We start from the raw sequence: 6,669 nt of genomic DNA, 5'->3' as shown, positions 1-6,669 counted from the left end.
TTTCAAGTTTAATTTCTGTCTCTTTTACTTCACATCGGTGCATTTTTTTATGATGAATATTTTAGTATCTCTGGCACGGATTTTTCTCCCTTTATCAGAAAAAGCTTTAGATTGTTTATATGTTCACGAAAATTTCAAAACCAACAACCTCAACGACTTATCGTGGAACAACTTACTACAAAACCAGTACATTTGCGATTACTTTTTCAGAAGCAATATTTTTTTTTTATTCAAAAACTAATTTCCGACTTTTTCGAAACAACTTTTTTTTATTTTCATTGTATTTGATGAAAAATATTTATCGATTGCAGTAATAATCACACAATTTCCCAAATATTCCATTTTTTTTCATTAAGTCTTTGGGTTTACAAGATATAAAAAACTAAAACTACAAAAAAAAAAAAATTATTCAAACACTATCCATTTTGTTTACATTCAAGCCACTACATTGGCTAAAAAAGTGAAAAAGTACAAAAGTGAAAATTTTCAAACACATTTTTCTATTAGCTCAGGGCAATTAGTCAAAATATGGGCATGAAATCGCATTTTTCGCGGGACAAAATTTTTTTCATGGAATGTGTTCGGGTGGTTGTCCTTATCATAAAAGTCAATTTGTTGGGAAAATTGGAGGTTGGGAACAGCCGCCATCTTGGAAAAGAGATTGGTAGCGTTTTTATTGAATAGCTCCATTGTTATTCATTTTAACAGAAAATGACAAAGGTAGGACTTATTAACAATAAAATTATCTAAACAATGATATACAAAACAATTCCGTGAGTTGATTAAATAAAATTTTATAGTTGGTCAAAGTGCGGGTTTGTATCGCAAGGTTGGGACAAAATGACATTTTTTCATATATCTGACGAACTTTTGATTTGTTTGGATAATTCTTCAAGAATGAATTATAGTACTTATAATTACCTATAAAATGAGCCCACAATCGTTATTGTCACCATCGTATTGTAGAAGTAATCTAACTCCGAAACTCTCCATGTACTAGTCAAAAGTGAGAAAAAAGCTAGTTTTTTGCTAGTAGGCCGAGAAAATTTTGGGAGTAGAGGTATAACCAAAATATAAGTACGCAGTTTTGCTGCCATACTCGTGTTAATGTCGATTTCAAAGGTCTGACAACTCTAATTTTGGGCTTTATACGGGTTTTGGGGGGTTAAATAACGTAAGTTTTCCAGTTAACGTGAATGGGCTAAATTTATACTATTTGAAATTATAAATATACAAGCTGATTCCCTATTATTTTTCCTAAATCTAGACACCCCAATCTTGAGGATGTGACCAATAGAACTCAAGATATAAGCCGTTTATACGATTATGTTTTAGAGGCTTTTTTGTTTCGATTTTTGTTTGTTTATTTGAATTGAAAAGCCTGATATGGTTAGTTAAAAAAGCTTATATCGTGAGTTCTATTAACCCCATAGCCGAGATTAAGGTGTCCAGATTTAGGAAAAATAATAGAGCATCAGCTTTTATATTTATAATTTCAAATAGTATAAATTTAGCCCATTCACGTTAGCTGGAAAACTTACGTTATTTAACCCCCCAAAAACCGTATAAAGCCCAAAATTAGAGTTGTCAGACCTTTGAAATCGACATTAACACGAGTATGGCAGCAAAACTGCGTACTTATATTTTGGTTATACCTCTACTCCCAAAATTTTCTCGGCCTACTAGCAAAAAACTAGCTTTTTTCTCACTTTTGACTAGTACATGGAGAGTTTCGGAGTTAGATTACTTCTACAATACGATGGTTACAATAACAATTGTGGGCTCATTTTATAGGTAATTATAAGTACTATAATTCATTCTTGAAGAATTATCCAAACAAATCAAAAGTTCGTCAGATATATGAAAAAATGTCATTTTGTCCCAACCTTGCGATACAAACCCGCACTTTGACCAACTATAAAATTTTATTTAATCAACTCACGGAATTGTTTTGTATATCATTGTTTAGATAATTTTATTGTTAATAAGTCCTACCTTTGTCATTTTCTGTTAAAATGAATAACAATGGAGCTATTCAATAAAAACGCTACCAATCTCTTTTCCAAGATGGCGGCTGTTCCCAACCTCCAATTTTCCCAACAAATTGACTTTTATGATAAGGACAACCACCCGAACACATTCCATGAAAAAAATTTTGTCCCGCGAAAAATGCGATTTAAATTACTAATTTCCCTGGGCTATATAGTTTTTCGGGATGAAAAATTAAAACAAATGATGAATATTAAGCTTATTTTTTGGTCTGATAAACAATTTGTATACTCTTTTCCACAAAACAATAATTGCGCTAGCCAAAAAAAAAAATATTTTCACTTTTGTACTTTTTCAAAAAGTGGTGTATGTAGTTAAGCCTTAACTCACAGTTCTTATTTTAAACCATATCTTTACACATCCGAGGTGAACGGATCCCGTGAATGATGAATCTTCAAATGTTTGTTGTGGTTAGTCTTTGTGGTGGAACTCTTGCCACATATCGTACACTGCTCGTTCGCCAGTGTGAATGCGCCGCTGTTCAATCAGATAGTAGTGCCGGTGGAAAAGTTTGCCTCAGAGATCACAGGTAAACTTCTTGTTGCCGTAATTCTCGCGTTTGTGCCGAATGTAGTTATATTTGCGAATGAACTTGCATCCGCAATGTTCGCAAGTGTAGGGTTTGATTTGTTGTAGTCCACTTCAAGAACAAACGCCTTTACACATTGCTCACACTTGAAGGGCTTTGTAGTGCGATTGGCATGCACCCAATTGTGTATCTTCAAATTCCACTTAGTGCTAAATGATTTGCTACAAATTAGGCTTGTGTAGTTCACGAACGAACTAGTTCATCTTGGTGAACTAGTGAACTTAGTTCACTTACTTAGTTCAATTTAGTTCGCGAATAGCGAAAAAGATTTTTTTTCAACAAACTAAACAGCAACCTAGAGCAGTGGTAATATGATATTACAAAACAGCTTGCGCTCACTCTACATTATCATTTTTTTTATATATATTTTGGGTGAAAGAAACTCTCATCTGTATAGGGAATTTTCAAATTTGGTCCTTGTCTCCTTGTCTTCAATGCCGACAGTGCCCTTTTAACCCGACAGACCATTAAAGAATAGGGGTTCAGAAACCAAAGTGCATATGAAATTGCATCCAATCCTTTGTGGAGCGAAATCAGTTCTTCTGCTCTACCTCAAGATTTAGATGTAAAACAAAAGGCACAAGGTCGATTGTGCCAGTATCAGCGTTTCTCTTTCAAGCACCACTAATTCTTATTTCTGAGCAAGAACAAAAAAAAAGTAGAATATTTTGGTCCTTGCTCCTTGCATTACTATGATTTTGATTTAATGAAAGCAAAACGAACTTCTTTTAGACTTTCGTCAGGAACCAGAAAGCTCGACATAAGAACGAAATTAAGATTTTTTATTAAAAAAAAAATATTTACCTACCTATCTGTTATTTTTAGGTTATATTTGTTTTATTATGTAGAATGCGTCAATTTTACATAAATTTGGATACAGTTTGTACAAACTAATTTTAATTCTAACAAAACAGGAGTGCTTAAAATAAATTGAACTAAAATGAACTAGCTAGTTCAGAACTAGTTCAGTAGCGCGATTTGAACTAAAATGATCGATCACTCAAATGAACTAAAGTGCCCAACTCTACTACAAATCAGACACTCGTGTTGCGTATCCATCGAGTGGTCATGTGGGCTTTGATACTGGATTTGGCATATATTTGCTTACACATGGGACACTCCATCGGTTCGGTGTAATCGAATTTGTCAGAGTGCGCAAGTCTTATATGACGCCGCAAGCTATTCTCATGCACAAACCTATCTCTACAATATCTCGTGCCCGCATCGAGTCATATTTGGTGCGTGATGCACTTCTTGCACAATTTGTCGCCGCTGTTGACGAATATGTTACTTTGTTGCTACTTATGGCCAAGTTCGATAGATTTTTATTCTTGCAATCTTGGTTTTCTTGTTCGATTTTAACAATTGCCGCTTTGGAGTCTTCATCATCTTCGCCAGTTGGCAAGGATGGTGGTGCAAGTCCATCCAAGCCAAGTAACAAAGGAGCAGCTCCAGAAGCGGGATCAACTGCATTCAGATTTCAGAGTTGCTGTGGTAAAAGTTGATGTCGGTGGGTCACGCATCGGTCGACGGTTAACACGCTTATAATAACCGTGTTGTTTAATCATATGTGCGTTCTTCTCTTTAAGCAGTGGGAAGTGTGTGTTGCAGTGGGTGCACTAGAAGTTCATTTTGGGAGGCACTTTTGTGATCACTTCCTTGTTCTTTCGCTTTGATGTTGATGGAAGTGTGTCAATGACTGCTGACGGTTCTTCCGTTGCTCGCAAGGGGAAACTTAAACAAAACAAATATAGATTAAACATTAAATTTTGAATTATGTAACAAGAACTACTTTTTTGTTTCAACAGATGAACTTAAATCCTGAGGGCGAAAATAATGATCTTGACTCCAGCTCTCGTGATTTGCCTTGTGATTTGATATGGATTCGGGAAGCGTACCGCAAATTCATTGTAAAGCTAAGGAGATAAATAATTAAAAAGGGAAACCAAGAATTTAATACACAAATTATTATCTCACCGGTTGACTCCATGAGTTCTCCCCAACATAATTGCTTTCTTGTTCTGAGATCTCACCCTTCGCTGGATCTTTTCATCTGTTCTGATGTCTTTTCTGGAGAGCTTGAAAAGTCTACAATTCAGGTCTGGTTTGGGGGGTTCAAACTTTTTCGTGATCGCATTTTCCTATTGAAGAGCTTCACAAGTGAGTTACCTTCTAAAGCTATCTAGCCTTCATTTTTAAAATAAAAAAAAACATTTGTTATTCAAATCCAAATCATTTTGTTGAAGAATTCCTACCTGAAATCTTTCTTTAGCTAGCGCAGTCTCAGCTATGTTCGCAAATCGATTCCTTCTCTGAGCTGTAACGTTTTAAGACATCTTCTTGTCGGCGATGCTCTAGCTCTGATTCTTTAGGTTCCAAGGTCCCATTTCATGTAGGGATTCCAAATGAGTGGAATTGTGTTGGTTCTGTTTTTGGGTCGGGGACGCCTGAAAAAAAAGTATTTGTTTAATAAACTTTAAGATGAGATCTAATGAAGAAAAATCAATATTATTAAGGTTTAGAAAATTTGAAATAAAACTATGAAAAGAATTTATTAGTATAGTGTATTTTTAATTTGTTGTTACCTTTTTATTCTTGGGAAACACAAAATTCCTTGAACAATTTTTGTAAATAATTAAATTGTTTTTTTTTTTTGTGACAATCAAAAGTCACAAAACCTAGATGTCAAAATACTATTTCCCGCTGCCCTACCAAGGGGCGCCACCATAGCTTGAACCTGGTCCGTATTTTTATCTTAAGCGGTTTATGAATTAGAGGTAAAAGAAAAATGACACTAGCGTTGACTTCTTATGGGAAGCCAAACTTTCAAAACGCTCTCCTGAAAAGTTGTAAAAACTGACTTATGTTGTTTTTCCTTGTTGCCACAGATATAATAGGTCAATGCCCGGTACCATTGACCTACTATGACTGCTAGTCGTTTGACTTTTCCATACAAAAACCGAAAAAAATGATTCCACTTCTTTCTAGCTCTACTAGCGGTATAAACATGGCGGTGTGGCTTTTTTTGTGTGTGTTTTAATTTAAATTATTTCGTTTTAGTGGTTAAGTGCTTAAAATATATAAATACAGGGTGTCCCACAGTCACCGCCCCAAATGAAAACCATAGATCCCTAAAACCTCACAAAATCAAATTCAGCTCACCTTGTGAGGTCCTCATAGCTTGTGAGGTTTGCCAGAATAGGGCTGTTAAAGTCGAAAAACTTAAGAGGTAATTTTCTCGTTTTCGTCCCTTTTTCGAGTTTCCACGGTTTTTATGATTTTTGCTCTCTTGTTCTTTAACTGGCCTTATCTTTGCCAAACTACGTTTGATTTGAAAGATTTTTTTTACAACCAATCAAGAATTTATTACAGTTTAAGTTTGTCTCAAAACTTTTTTTTCTGCGGACATCCGTTTCTCCACAATTTTGCATCAGACACAATTTTCTTCGTTTTTGTTGTTTTTTACTCTTTAATATCATTTAAGTCAAAAAAAAAACAAATTAATGAGTATTAATTTTTTGTGCTTTTTATTAAAGCCCAGTTTATTTCCATAAAAAAAATAAGTTTTTTTTTTCATAAAAAAGGCTACTGAAAGTAATTAGAAAAAATAAACAAACTGAGGGAATTAAAAATAATAATTTTTAAATACAAAATTAATTTAAATGAATTAAAACTTTTTCTGAGCTATTGCGGTTAAGAAAAGAACAGTGATTATGTGAATGGTCAAAAAAAAAAATCAACGCATTTATAATATAGTATAATTATTTTTTTTTTGTAACAAAACCCAGCTGAAAATATATAAAGTTAAACATTCTGGTATGAAATTCTCAATTCCACATACTATTTTTATTTTTATCGATAAATTTCCGCTTCATTACGATCAAAAGGAAATTATTCTCAATGTTTCAAGATAAATTATAATTTGAGGAAGTATATATGTACCTACTTTGTTTTATACTTTTACATTTTTTTAAAATATCAACGTATTATAACAAAAATAATTTCAAATCTATCTTGATCTTTCTATCTTG

At 33.7% G+C, this 6,669-nt stretch overlaps 1 long non-coding RNA gene across 1 annotated transcript; it reads right to left on the bottom strand.

The window, feature by feature from the left end:
• Nucleotides 1-3,448: 3,448 nt before the first annotated feature.
• On the bottom strand, nucleotides 3,449-4,832 carry LOC129920308 (uncharacterized). Its single transcript, XR_008773233.1, has 3 exons — nucleotides 4,616-4,832; nucleotides 4,431-4,554; nucleotides 3,449-4,372 (listed from the first exon to the last, which is right to left on the bottom strand). It is a non-coding gene; the product is annotated as an uncharacterized LOC129920308 (long non-coding RNA).
• Between the last annotated feature and the right edge of the window lie 1,837 nt (nucleotides 4,833-6,669).

This window comes from Episyrphus balteatus, chromosome 4 (assembly GCF_945859705.1).
Source record: "Episyrphus balteatus chromosome 4, idEpiBalt1.1, whole genome shotgun sequence".
Classification (NCBI taxonomy): Eukaryota; Metazoa; Arthropoda; class Insecta; order Diptera; family Syrphidae; genus Episyrphus; species Episyrphus balteatus.
Note: the sequence above shows the minus strand (reverse complement) of the source record. Positions and strands in the feature narration are given on the sequence as shown.